Source organism: Macrobrachium rosenbergii, chromosome 53 (genome assembly GCF_040412425.1).
Source record: "Macrobrachium rosenbergii isolate ZJJX-2024 chromosome 53, ASM4041242v1, whole genome shotgun sequence".
Taxonomy (NCBI): domain Eukaryota; kingdom Metazoa; phylum Arthropoda; class Malacostraca; order Decapoda; family Palaemonidae; genus Macrobrachium; species Macrobrachium rosenbergii.
In genome coordinates, this window is record NC_089793.1 from 18,218,774 (window position 1) to 18,234,484 (window position 15,711).

The 15,711-nt window shown below is 35.9% G+C and overlaps 1 protein-coding gene and 1 long non-coding RNA gene across 4 annotated transcripts in view; one reads left to right on the plus strand and one right to left on the minus strand.

Moving 5' to 3' along the window:
• Window positions 1-15,711, minus strand: part of LOC136834330 (homeobox protein aristaless-like) — a 389,926-nt gene that overhangs the window by 297,931 nt on the left and 76,284 nt on the right. The gene's annotated exons all lie outside the window — the stretch shown is intronic.
• Window positions 1-15,711, plus strand: part of LOC136834332 (uncharacterized) — a 151,544-nt gene that overhangs the window by 107,418 nt on the left and 28,415 nt on the right. For both annotated transcript variants that reach the window (XR_010851745.1, XR_010851746.1), the window contains exon 3: window positions 5,121-5,209. This is a non-coding gene — a long non-coding RNA (uncharacterized lncRNA). The remainder of the gene's footprint in view (window positions 1-5,120; window positions 5,210-15,711) is intronic.

Below are 15,711 nucleotides of genomic sequence, written 5' to 3' on the forward strand. Positions count from 1 at the left end.
CAATTAGAAATAATAGTAAAGAAATAACGTTGTAGAATGTGATCACAGTGCGAATTTTAAAAGAAATGTTGCAGAGAAGGAAAATGAAAACTTATCGAACATTTGATGAGATATAAAGACGAAGATCTGTTAATGATGCAATTGAGGCAGGCCGATTGCATATAAATCTAAGTGACTTTGAAAGTAAATAATAATCAAGGATGTTGAAATGTAGTAAAACAAAGAATGAAGGTCATAGCAGATGATAGGGTTTTTGCTGAGAATCAGTATTACAATGGACATGAAGAATGACAATGGTTAGGTGCGCATTTTATATAATGAATCGAGAAAATGTTTCATATGAGACACTGAATAGGGTATTTATTTTTTTGAGTAGGACCACAATTCTGTTTAGTACACACTGCAAGTGTAGGGATTAATTTTCAGCAGCTTTACACATATACAAAAGTGGCTGATCAGCCGCCAATACACCCTACCTACACACACACTACTTACTCACTTGTATGCTGCACGTACTTTTGCACTTAATGGACATTAAAATCCTTCCTTGGCAATACCCCTTCCCCATCCGACTTATAAACCCTGTTCACGAAACTCTTGTTCCCCGTTCTTTCTGCATGACAGAAATACCGTAGCTCAAAAACACTAATCTATCACTTTATCTCCGCAAACCATTTTATTAATTCTGTTTCATATCTCGACTTTTTTCATTCTAATTTCTTCTCGATAGCATTTACGGTTTTTATCATTCATATTCATCATCAGTACTTCTCTTCCATAAAAGCGAGTGGGCTCAACAGTCTTTCATACATTCCATGCCTGGCATTCAAAGCTCTCTTCTAAATCTTTTGCACAAAACCCTGATACCGTTCTTGCTCCTGTTCAGCGGCTTATCTCTTCTCTCTCTCTATCATCACCCGGTGCATTGGTCCCTATTTGTCTGTAAAAATCAACAGCTTCCATTCTCCGACCTTCCATTTTCACTCTTTTCTACTTCTACCTTGTTAACTGTACAAGAAACGATAGGACTGCCTCTTAAAGAAAGAAGGATATAAGAATCAGGAAAACAGAAGGAAGGGATTTCAAAAGATTTGTGGAAGAAGGAAAGAAATAGTCACTGAGCCGTGTAATCCTAGGGTTATCAATTTTCAGAGTGAAGGCAGAAGAAAAAGCATGACGTTTGTTGCACACACAAAAACACTTTCTCTCTCTCTCTCTCTCTCTCTCTCTCTCTCTCTCTCTCTCTCTCTCTCTCTTGTATATTATTAGCTGAAGCCACTATACATACGTATACATACGCATTCATGAACGTTCTAAGACAAAACGATGCTGAGATATCTCAATAAAAGAGGCACATTCAAACTTCATACAGACAAATGAGGACGAAATCTTGATCCGACAGAATGATAATTAGTGGTGTTTATAAACACTCCCCGCATCACTTCCACGCCAGACACAACAAACCATAAATCATTTCACGATGAGATTATGTTTTGCCCTGAACAGATTGACATTCTACAAGGGCACAATAAATAAAAAAATCGTTGATACCGAAAGTACAGGTAGTTTTGGCCTCGCGTTGGGACCTGGCCCGTATCGAGATATCTCCGAGACAACGCAGCACACATAAATATTCAGCCAAGACCATAATATTTGCATATCACGATTATCAGCTGTAAAGCTAATTGCTGCAACGCGAAAGCAATGTTGTGAATCTCCGCGGCATCGTAGTAGACCTTTAGCATCGACGTGATAGCATGGGCAAGTTGGCGACAGCATTTGCGGCGGATGATGTCCTGAGAGAGAGAGAGAGAGAGAGAGAGAGAGAGAGAGAGAGAGAGAGAGAGGTGAGAGAGAGAGAGAGAGAGAGAGATGATAAGTTGTCTGTTTGTCAGTAAATAGCCTATGTTGTACGACAAAAAAGGTACTGAAAATTGAAAACAGCTAATTTTAGGGTTCGGTTGCTGTAGTGGAAACATTTAGAAATAACGGTCAGAAAATATAATTGAATTTTCCGCATCAATTGGGGCAGAAAAAGAACGAAACTGAAAAAAAAAATCCAGTCTTCATATCTAATTAAAAACAATTCCCTTCTTGAATTTAAACAAGCGAAGCCAGAAAGTCAAATATCAATAATTCCTTGCATTTATACCAAAGATATAAGCGTTGCATTCGTTAACATGGCGGGAAGCAATTGCCGCTATCAGATGAAGGCAACTCTTGCAATAAAGCTGTTGGTGTGCTTAGATGATAACAGATACATCCCGATGAAAATGTCGGCAACATGTAATTTCACCCATAAGTGCCAACTTTTTCTTTTTCTGGGAGAAGGTTATCCGCTCCCTATGTCGATAAAGACGGACTCTGAAGCCTGGTGCAGGCAGCAATTATTCTTTATGGCTGTCATCGACGACCTCATTTATCACAACGTGGACAAAGACGTTGATGATCTTTTAGCAGGTCATATGAATAAAAGCCGTCAATAACGTATTAATTTTGGCTCATCTGTCTGCATAAACATTTCACCAATCAGAGTAGATGGTTTCAATTTATACGAATCTTGCGTTCCTCGCCATCTTGTTTGTCCTAGGAGATGCGGCACCCTTTCCTTTGGGAATTAGAAGTCAGCCAAGTTCATTTGGTTATAAACATTAACCATTTTCCAACACGAAACAAATTAGGCATCGGGAGCGGTTTGCGGTAAAGCCAAAACACATCGTAAACGAGAATAAAAAAAAATCCTTGAGTTGAGTAAAACAGAGGAGGAGGAAAAAAAAAAAGGGACACAGACGATAAAAGACGCGGCTTCATGAAGTGAAGCAAAACGAATTTCACAAGACCAGACTTATAACAGCGAAGGTTCTCCAGTTAATCAGTTTCCCGGCCGGCGATTACATTCGGGGATGACGTTTGTTGAGAAAGCGCCCCACTAAATTCCGGAATAAGTGGTGTCTATAAAATACAAGATTTATGAGGCGGCTTGGTCAAGGATCTCAAAAAGAGCTAGGGCCTAATGGTGGAGGCTCAGCGCATGCGCACTGCACGGCCTGCAAGTTTCAGCTCGTATACAATATACCTCCGGTACTTTGTGTCTAATAAGTTTCTGTCTTTGTAACCTGCTCATAATGAAGAGAACGAAAAAAAACTACATTGAAAAGAAATGGAAGGAGATCAGAAGACAAGAACGCGGCGTGAACCTTTGAAATGGTCGGGTTACTGTGGAGATTAACTAAAAAAAATATATATAAATAAATAAATAAAACAGATAAAAGCTAGGGTTACCAATTATTAGATGCCGGGTACATGCAGCGTATTATCATATCGGTAGTAATAACGACAGAGGCCCAATGGGAGTTGCTATAACATTTTGAGGTTTATCGCTTTTTAATCGCATCAAGTGTTTGAGCGAAGGATAATGCCTTGAAATACTGATGATACACATAAGCTCATTTTCCCCTACAGGGGGTTAATGCCGTCAGTGCATCTCACCTGGTACACAGTAAGCATCACTAAAGGGTGTTTTGCAGCGTCCCTTCTGCTCTTATGTGCATCCACGTTTAAACCTTTTACTTTGCCTCCTTTCCCACTTTCTGTCTTCAGTCTTGCTGTCCAGCACCTGTAACTATTTACTTCTCAGTGCAACTGTACTTTAGATCCTTGTACTTGATTACCTTTCTTTTCCTGATCTCTTTAGCTTGTTGTCCAACCACTCCAGCTCCCTCTTTTTATTGTTTTAAACTCTGAGCTGACGAAAGTGCCTCGGCGTTCGGCTTTGTAGCCTGAATTTCCTAAACCGTTATCGTCATGTACTTATTTTATATCAGGTATATGTAGAGGTACCTCATCAATTTCGTTCTTTGTCAGGATGTTCAATAATGTACAAAACACAGGCTTAATGGGACTTGCAGAAACTACCATATTTTTTTTTTTACTTATCAGAAAAAGATGATTATTTATTATGACATTTATGCATGTTGAAAGAAACAAAGGGATGAGAAAGAATATGTTCAGAACTTTATGGTGATATCATAATTTTTTGTTGGCTAACAAATGAGTTCAAGTAATTTCAAATTTATACAGCAAAACCTTAAAAGAACAATAATTGAGATTAAACTGAAAACTTAATGTATTATTGGTCACCTTCAAAAGGTGCAATCGGTTTGGTTAAGTGGGCGCCAATGATGAATGGTGCAGCTCTCGACTGACGCTTGTTAGGTACCTGCAGTAAATGGGCATCATCATTTGACGGGTCTGAGGTAAAGGGTGTGGGAGCTACCACATCCCTCAGGACTTGCTTAGGCAACCGGAATATTTATTGCTCTATGTCCATAACCTCTATATATATATATATATATATATATATATATATATATATATATATATATATATATATATATATATATATATATATATATATATATATATATATAATCATTCATATATACATATGCAATTAAATTTAACAAAGAGTATATTCATATATATACGTATGTATATATATATATATATATATATATATATATATATATATATATATATATATATACATATATAATTTGATCTGATTATGAGTGCAATAGTGAGCTCGTATGAGAAAATGAGAGTAAAAAAGGATTTTTTGGGAGAGAATGAACATATGCCTGTCTAGGCTCGGAGGATATGACAAGGTGGTTATGCCTGGTGAATTTAATACAAACGTAAGCGACATAGAAGGAGATGGCAATGATGTTATGTAAGGAGTTTATAGAGTAAATGAGAACTGAGAGTCCAGTGAAGTGAGTCACATGGAATTCTGTTTGGAAAGTTTCTTGATTGTTGGCAAAAATGGTTTCCAAAGAGGATTATTCATAAGCGTGTGTCGGAGAACAAAATGTTGGGGAAAGGTTTTTCTTGAATAATTATTAGCACGTGTGATTCAGAGATGTGATTCTGATAAGAAGGTGGGGAGAACAGAATGTAAAGAAAAAATGGATGAAATATAAGATAGGGTCAATGACACAGTGTCGATAGAAACGTAGAAGGAGCAGAGGAATTAAAACAGTATGTGGTGCCGTGAGGAAATGAAATCTCTTAGTAAAGGTGGAACTGCATGACAAATAAGTTTATGTTCATCTTTACAGGGAGATGGATAGGACTGTCAAGAGGAAAGCGAAAGTAAAACAGAAGGAAGCTTACCAAAACTTATGGAGGATAAGAAATTGTTCTAAAGGTAAGTAAACATAGATATAAAGGCCAACAGGCAACTGGATTTCAGAATAAAAGATGTAAATGGGATGTTGTTTGAAGACAATGCAGTCCTGGGTTGATGGGGTGAATATTTTTAAGGCTTTTCAAATATAGAAGATAGAAATGTCCCTGCTGAATAATGCAAAAGTGGAAGGAGATAGTGTAAGTATAAGAATACTTTTGGAAAGGACTGTTAAAGATGAAAGGTGAGCAATAAAAAGATTGAAAAAGCAAAATATCCAGGTTTTGATGGGATTACAAGTAAGAGGCCGAGGAACAGTAGCGACAGTGAGATCAAGTGGCTAGCCAGGGTCTGTAAAGTACGTCTGGGTGAGATAAAAGTTCTGAAGTGATTGGTGAGAGGAATAACTGCTCTGTTTTCTACTGGCAAAGGCAATAGAGGTAATTGAAAAAATTCACGAGGACATCACATTACTTGGTTTGTCAGTGAACGACTGACTGATTGACTGACTGGAGATCATCTGGCGACACAACCACCAGGGTCATAGACGATGAATATCAATGTTCGTGCATGACAATCTTAAACAAGAATGTAATGCAATGATCAAAAGATTGTGGGTATAAACAAGGAAGAGGTTGTGCAGGTGAAGAGTTTGTTATAAAGCAGTTATGTCAGAAATTGAAAGTAAAAGAAAAAAGCTATTTGGAGCATCCATGGATCTAGAAAAAGCTTGTGACATAGGGAATATAGTGATAAATTTAACATATATGGTATAGATTATTAGTTAATGAGAAGAATGAAGTTTTTTATGATGAAAATGAAATATGCTGTAGATAGGAGAGTGACTGGTTTGGTGTAGTAGATGTGAGACAGTGGTGTATTATTCTTCCATGGCTATCCTACAGTATATCGTTATTGATGGGGTGATAAGAAACATCAGAAAAAGAACAAAAGATGTAGGAGCAAAATTGTAAGATAAGAAATATAGCCACGCATAGTGTGAAATGGTTAATGTTTGTAGAAGATACAATACTGAGTGGGCCTACTACATAATGCAGTGAAGGAGTTTGAAAGTGTTTGCAAGAGGAGAAACTTAAGAGTAAACGTGAGCCTATGTAAAGTTATGGGAAAAACCAGGAAGACAGAGCCATGAATTTTATTATGGATGGCAGAAGAATGGTAGCAAGTAATTTGTATTGGCATCTGAGAATAAGCCTAGTAGATGCCAGGAGAATGAAAGCAATGGTGTATGCAAAAGACTGGGAGACTTGCATGTCTAAAGCAGCAAAAGTGGGAATATATGAGGGGATCACTGAATCACTGCTGAATATGAATGAAGCAAAAAGTAATGAAGCTAGCCTTGAACATTTTGGGTAGCATGTGTAGCGTAAGAACTGATAGGATGAGAAATGTGGATATATGAGGAAGCGGTACGAAAGATAGTATACATGAATAGTTGGCTCGAAATGTTTTGAGATGGTTTGATCATGTCGAATGATTGAAGAGGATAGACTGGTGAAAAGGAGTGTAATTCGGTGTTAGGAGAGAGGAGGAGAGGATGACCTACAAGGAAGATAGATGGCATGAAAGAGGTACTGTATTGGAATGGGAAACCCCTGATATCCAGTAAGTAAGGTGGTGCGTGCAAAATAGAGAAAATGGCACTGCACGTACAAAAGAAAGGAACTTAATGCCCAAGACGCGCTATTGTGCATCAAGGCAGAGAAACTGCACATATGCTGTTGTTGGGCCATTTGCTGAAGTATCATGCTAAGAAAGATTTTTGCATTAATTTTTTTTGCGACTGCATTGAATGTGCAACTGATACAAGACTTATTTTAGTGACTATGCGTTGTTTTCCTGTGAATCCATCTGATTTTGGAAGATATGTCCTGCTAGTGGGACACTGATACCATTATTAAAACAGTTCCTGTTCTTTAAATGTCTCCAGAAAGCAAGATTTTCCAAGGTGCATTTGATTTAATCAGGTTACTGTCTTACACAAATTCTAATCCAGTCCACGCGCACAAGCAATCATAAAAAAATCAGCAATGCACACGATATCAATACATTTCCAGCTTTTACAACATATTTCTGCATGACATGATTTTCCTTGACAAGTAAAGACCGAGCAAAGAGGTTAACGGAATTCTATGACTTCATGATTCCTACAGTTATGCACTGATTTTATCAGCATGTAACAGTGTTCTTACGGTCAAGATAATCTTTATAGTAATAATTAATATTATTCTCATTAAAATTATTAACCGTGTTGGTACTATCTTTTGAAACAGAATTATTTAACAAGTCAAAAATTTTCAACGCAGATATTAATCTGGGAACTACTTCATACCTCATTAAAAACAAAGTAATTGAGACTGAGAGTAATAATTACCTTTACGTAAACTTTGCAAGAAATGTCTGTTAATGAGAATGCTGGTAATCCATTTCACACGAAACGAATTTAAACATCATTAATTTTGAGTGCTTATTACAAACGTTTGATGCTACATTAATTTTCTGGAGTTTTAAAAATTAATTTCAGCTGTTGCTATTTTATGTAACTAATTTAACTAACTTGTACGGTTTTGTGCTACATCGTAAATTCAGCATTTTTTTTATTGGCCCCTATTGGCCCCTTTGAACTGAGAGATGTCATTTAAATTCAGCCACAAACGTAGTTCACTTCTCCATCTCTCTCCCTCTCGCTCTCACTTTTGATGCAAGGTCAACTGAAAAGGAGGACCTGTCTTAACAAGCCAAGCCATGGTTGAAGCAAAGCATTTTGATAAAAAAAATTTAGCCACAAAAGGACTCCAACTACAGGCTTTTATACAATATTAATTAATACCAAAGCATGAAAATAATATCATACAAAACTATTCGGTCTGTTTTCTAAACTTACTTTTTTCGATTTACTTAAGTTATGACAAAGGACAACCATAAATAAGTCCAGCAGACGAGAAAAGTTAGGAACATGGAAGTTAAAAGAGTATAGTTACAAAAGGAGTTAGTGTTTGAATTTATCATATGCAAATACAAGCATACACAAAGTAAACATTACACAGTATATATATTACATTATTATTATTGTATATATATATATATATATATATATATATATATATATATATATATATATACATATAATGTCTATCCTCAACAGAAACTACTTAAGTGATGAGAATATATCAATGATAATTTTACACCCATCTATGCTTTATTACACCCGCCACCTGACTACCGAAAATACTTGTCCACTATATATTGTGCCACGGGTTAGAGAAAATAAAAATGTAATGGAAAATAAAAAACGAAGAATAAAGCAACACAAGACCGAGCTTACACTCCCTCACCAGCAATCAGCCTTCGACATCTTCCCTCCCACTCCACCTGCGTTGGTTCCCTGAAAGTTCATGGTTTGACTCGGCCATCAAACCTCTAATTGACGTGGGAGAGGAAATAATTGATAGAGGCGGGCTATTGGGAACCCCCATTAACATCGCTCGCCACCCCAAATGACATTTCAAACCCCAGTCTGGCTGGTGAATTATTGGTTACCGGGGGGCGGGGTTCTCTTTGTACTAGGGCCTCCAGTGGAGCCAGTGCCATTCATTATTCAAGAGCGAGAGGAAAGGAGGAAGTTGGAGGCGGTGGCGGTGAAGGTGGACGAGGGGGTGGAGGCGGAGGAAGAGGAGGAGGTGGAGGAGGAGGAGGTGGAGGAGGAGGAGGGGGAGGAGAGGGAGGTAAAAAAAAAAAAAAAAAAAAAAAAGGAGAGGGAGCGCCAGGCGCCTCTCTTCGATCGAGGGAGCGGCCGGCCATTTTAACACGTGCTGCCTCATGGGCGATTCAGATCCCAATCCCTGGGGGCCATTTGCGGGGACTGTTTATACGCCTAGCGCTTTGTATGATGCCCAGAAGCATATGTCGTGATGGGACTGAATTGAATTAATGGGCCGTTTGTAGTCGCAGATGATCATTTTGGCCTCATCTTTAATATCTTTAATGAAAATACGGTCGTAAATAAAATGTTCAATCGTCAGGCAGCACTTCCGTTGCTTCGCTTGCTCTCCAACAAAGGAAAATTAGTTGTAAAAATAACTGAGGATTCTTACACGCACAGTACGTCGTTAATAGAATTATAAATAAAATAATATTATAAAACAACTTAAATTGAAGTTTCTTATCTATGATCCAAAATAAAGAAGGCTGGCTACAAGCCCCATACTGAAACTTGATCCCTGATTTAAACGTACGGCACAGAAGGCAAGATTAAAATTTTAAACTCTAATCAATGAACAGAGATAAAGAAGAATAAGAAGTTACTGGTTCCTTTGTACACGAACAAATATTACGTGGCTCCAGCCAAAAATGGAAGTCAGCCTTTTTTTTTTTATCTTACTGTCTAACCTCTTTATTGCTTCTTAGTGCAACTGTGCGGGTCTCTCAAAGTTTCACCTTTAGATCCATGTGATTAATCTCATTCATTGTCTGGATCTTTTTTTTTATCTTGCCTTCTCTTCTTCTCTCTCTCCTAAGCGTTGAATGGCTGAATGTGACCCAGTGCTTGGCTTTTTAGTCCAAATTTCATGCAGTCATAAAGAGTACTCAAAGCTATGAAAAATGCAAACAGAACAGGAGATCAAACACAGCCAGTTCAGAATCAATCTGCTCAACAGCCTTACTGAAATATATAAATCCGACAGCAATGGGGACATATAATTCGTTATGTAATATATACGAGAATAGGTCGAACTACAAACTCAAAGCGTGAATAAACTCGGGGTAAAAGAATGAGGTAAAAGAAGGCCAACTGTGTTCCGACTTGCAGTTATTTTATCTGAAACCATTCGACCTAAAAAACAGAATCACATGAACCAGAATCTCAACTATAAGCTACACTTACGCATTTACCTTAAAATAAAGCGAAAGCTGAGCAGAGTAAGTTCGACAATGTGGTCCAAAATGCAAAAGGACAAGTCTAATCGCAATGAACTTCAAAAAAAAAAAAAAAAAAAAAAATTCGTTAATCTTTTCGGCTAAGTATTTTAAAATCCAAATGATTTTTTTTCTGGATACGTCTTATGGTAAGAAGAAATGGCTTAATGTAAATAAGACATATGTATGAACGCAAACAAACACAAACACGCACACACTCATACGGACAACGTGAGATCATACTTGCTATAGCGCACACACATATATATGTATATATATATATATGTATATATATATATATATATATATATATATATATATATATATATATATATATATGTATAAATTATATATACGCACACACATTTGTATAACCAACAGATTGATAATGTAAACAAATGAAAAAAGTAACGTTTACCAATGGCTTAAATTCATGCCGCATACGCCAATAAATAAATGCATACACAGGTAAACATGAAAGTTACCTGGATATACAGAGGCATACACTGTATATACAGTTTTTGTAAATAAGAGTGTTAGTATGTGTGTAAGTGTATGAGAGAGAGAGAGAGAGAGAGAGAGAGAGAGAGAGAGAGAGAGAGAGAGAGAGAGAGAGAGAGATGAAAAGAACGCCATTAGTTCCAGCAAAGGATGGAAGGCTCGGAAGCGGCCTTCAACCATTACTCCCTCAGTAATCAGTTCCGGAAAGAATTACGAATGGAATTAAAAGGATGAGGGACAATGGACAGGTTTCATCGAAAATCGAACGCAATTCTGGGAAAAAGCACGAGATTTTCACAGTAAATAACTAGCCAGTGTCCGGATTTGACAAGATTCTGGCTAGTTTTTGGGCAGACGAGCGTATATCCTTGCGGCAAATATAACCTACTGTATATGTCATAACCGGGGCTTTTAATTTGTATATATATATATATATATATATATATATATATATATTATATATTAAATATTAAATATATATATATATTTATATATATATATATATATATATATATATATATATATATATATATATTCTCTTACAAGGTGGGATTCTAATTCACGTCAGTATTTACATGTGTGTGGATAACTGTAAAATTATCGCACTTCCAAAATGAAGAATGTTTACTGAAAGGAACTGGGCGAAAGAACTGAATGTCTGTATAAATTTACTTCTGTTAGTAATAAACTAACTGGCAAACAAAAAGGCTTTCGAATAATTAGACCTATGCTATTTAATAACATTATCGTTAAATTTTCGAAGAACAACATCTGTGCCACAAGATTAATACCATGTTCTTGATTGATGAACTTTTATTTGCAGCGATGAGTGGGTATAGCAAAACAATAAAAACAAGAACATTTAAATGTCACGCTGAAGTATTACTTTTAGCTAATAATGTTACAATAAAATTATTATTTTTGCAGTCAAAAAGCTTCTTTAAATGACAAAGATGGCTTCGTAAAAGGGGTGTCTGAGTATCTAATCACTTCCTTGTTTTGTTGTTGACACCCTGGTCTATCTGCAAGGTTATATTAATAATGAACAATAAAAATTTTATTTCGGTCGTGTACTGGAAGTTTTTATAAAAGGAAATAATTTCTTTAAATTGCAATAAAAAAAGTGGCCAAATAAGGTGTAGGAACCACTTTAATTTATAGACTTCGCGTCCAGGTGCACCCGACGCTTCTTTTGAGCGCCAGGAAATAACTGCCCAAGCCAATTAAGGTATGGAGTACTTTTATTAATTTGCATGACAGGTTGCTTTCTGATACCTGGAAGCAATGCAGACCCATTGACAGGTGCTGCGTTCAAACGAGCGAACAAGCAACTCGTCAATCACGGATGCCAATTAACTTCGGCAACAATGCCCGACCCGTCAGAAACTGCGGCCTACAATTATTGTTGGAAGCCTCTCGACAGAGACGAGTTCAGTGTTCCTGTCAAAAGTGTTCTCATAATTCGATCCCTTAGCAGATCGCCGGAGAGTTTTCGGCTTTAGTTATGAATTCTCCATCTTTCTCACAAGCGTCTGAAAATGGTCAACATGATCTGATGCGTCTCGAAGCTGTTCAGTTCAATATCGCTAACAAAAGGAGCGATGCTCTCTTTAACCACAAGTGTACCATTACGAAAAGATGTAATGAATGCTCCCAACGTCCAAGTCTATTTAGGAGAGAATTTATGCTCAACTGCTTACTTGTACCTAAGATCGTATATCTGGAGGCTGACTTTCCAGGAGTCATAAAATATATCTTTAAAAATATATAACTGGAAACTGGTGTACGCTTTGTTCATTGTCGGTTTTTTGTTATATTTTCATTTTAGGAAAAGGTGTTATTACATACGAATTTTTTTTTTTCAAACTGGCAATAACTGTCTCATTTTCGTTTAACTTCATGAAAAAAATTCCATAACAGAAAAATATTAAAGGGCACCAATAAGAACGCGAAGGTTTTTGACGCGGGTATTCACTACTTAGCTTACGAAGTTCTTATGGACGACTTAACAAAAAAAAAAAAAAATGGGGATAAGTATAGTTTTGTGATAAACATATGATATAGTACGTATGAACGCAACTAATAAGCAAACTGAATGATTTATTGAGAAAACTTGTCAGTTGTTTGGTTCGTGGAGTATAAAATGGAATCTTTTTAAAACACAGTTCAAGCCTAATGACCTATGATATTCTGTTGGTTCGATATTCAACACAGCGTTTATATTGTTTTAAAATAGAATAATGTTTATAGCAAAATGAGAATGGTGTAAGAGACCTGGTATTTGACTTGACCCTCACAACACGACCCAGGCCTCTGTTTCATCATAGGAGTCAGGGACACAGTTTAAGAGACCTACAGTGCACATGTACGAGCCAAGATATGACTAAATAAAACAAAGAAGCGGGAGATCTATTTATACATATGTGCGTATGTTTGTATGTCTAACAACTCAAGCTACAATTCGTGATAATTCTTAACAATATACTCAGTAACAACCCCGTGTACAGGTGTTCCACTTGAAATCACAACGACCATTACTGGTAACTTTATGTTTAATATAATAGACAAGAATCTTATCTCAATCAGCAGGAAATTTAGCTGTTCTTATCTGAGGCATATTTACATATCTGGCCCCTACAGATCATTACTGCATATTAAACTGATGAGATCATATCCATGATGTCCACGCTAGAAGTTCATTAAGATTCAGTTCCTATTCACAGGAGAATTAGTTTTATTTTTTTAATAATTCGATAGATCATTTTATATATTCGACTACAATACTTTATTATCTGTAACCAATAAGGTATGAGAGATGAAGATAGAATCCTTTTTACTGAACTTCATAAACTGTTTCATTTATAAGAACGCCTTTTCTTTTAAGATTTATTGTTTAAATTTACTGTTCTTAAGAGAGTTAGTGATTAGCGAACACTCAAAGGTAGGGTGCACAGCTTTCTTCGCAGATAAGTATGTAATAATTATAATAACCACTATGCCCTCTTTACATCTAGAATTCTTCACACTTTTTGGATACTCTTGTCATTACAAAGCCTGAAATCTAAACGCAAGAATATAAGAAATTCTGAGGTCCGCAGCAGGATTCGAACACGTATCTGGAGTATCGGAACAAGGCCACGTTACCGACCTGATCTGCTACGGAGGTCAAAATGTCTTCACATTCTTGCATTTCGATCTCAGGCTTTGATAAAACAACACATATCAAGAAATGTTTGAAGAATTCGAGAAGTTAAGAGGGCCTTGTGTTTATTACAAAACGGATAATATATAAAAAATTTCACGATGAATTATATATACTAACCTGTCTATGACTCGTTCGAGTAACGGAGAAAGCAGCCTCGAGGTGTCCCTTATTTTCGTCACAGCGCTGTCTAAAGGGATACAGACTTATATATTTAAATATATCAAGTTAAGCGGACATGTGTAAAGTTATGTGAAATCATCTCCTAGTCAGTAAATAGTAATAAATTCATTTCAAACCTGGAAATAGCGAAAAAGCAAATGCACTTTCAACCTATGTGACTTCACTTTTCACATTTGTCTAGAAATCCGACAAAATTACAGTCTCTCTCCCCTTCATATATATATATATATATATATATATATATATATATATATATATATATATATATATATATATATATATATATATATATGTATATATATAATATATAAATAATGTGTGTATGTGTATATATATATATATATATATATATATATATATATATATATATATGTATATATATATATATATATATATATATATATATAGAGAAGAGAGAGAGAGAGAGAGAGAGAAAAATGATAACCACATTTCTAACTACAGCAGCATGGAAAGGAATTCGGGTAATGTGGAAAAGTTAATTAACCAAATTACTTCTGATGAATCACAAAGGTCGCAATCGTTGCGGCCGTACTTTTCCTGATGAAGCTGAGGCTCACCCTTCCGTTTTTAACAAAGAGAATTACTGAAACAGCTAATGTGTTCGAGTATATTTGAGATCAAGGCGGAAATGGAATGTTACAAACAAATGTTATAACGTCACACTATGTGGGGCGTTATAGTAATCATATTTATAAGTGATGCTCTTTATTTTAACTCTTACAGTGATTAACAAATGCAAAATAGCAATTATTTATTATAAGTTAAATATATGATCGGCAAATTGTACTGTATTCTATAGCTTGCGAGTAATTCTTTATAGAGTCATACATTTTCAGGAAACACGTTGAATTAAAAGCTTTTCCTGAATGTGGCTCAACAAACCAAAGAAAAATGGAACTGGGGCGAATAAAAGTTTAATATTAAAGCGAACTGACACCTCAAGACATTCCTCGAAGAACCTTGCAAGAGATGTGTAATGCTTCGCCTATGCAACACTTCTTAAATTTTCCTTTCGTTCACTGCTCAGAGAGAGAGAGAGAGAGAGAGAGAGAGAGAGAGAGAGAGAGAGAGAGAGAGAGAGAGTTCAAATGAAATTGCTTTATATGTATCTTCAACCAGGAGGCTCTGTCGGATTTGTTCGTCTTGTCTTGAGACTCAGCAGAGGTCAATTGGTAAAGCAAGAAATCAGCTCACCTCGGCAAGACATTCAAAGCGTTCTTTATTTCATACATCTTTACAGCCTACCTTTTGGCCAGAATGTGAATTTGTTGCACGCATTCTCTTATGACCTCATGGTATATACAGTAGGCTATATATACATATATATATATATATATATATATATATATATATATATATATATATATATATATATATATATATATATATATATATATATAACGCTTGTCGTTCATGCATTAATTAGCTATAAACTACATTCCACCTATCTGTAAGGATTTTTACTCAAATGTCTCTATATTTTGCGTGCAGAAGGAATGCTAACTAAAATAGATACTCGACGTCTAAACAATAAAGGCAATTTTTTAAAGGCAGATTTGCTCCGTGTAATCCTCTCATTACAAATCTGATAACAATGCAATAAAAATACTTGTGTGCTAATTAAAACTTTCACGTCTCAGTGAAAAAAAATCAGCTGTGTGTGTGTGCGTATGTTCGT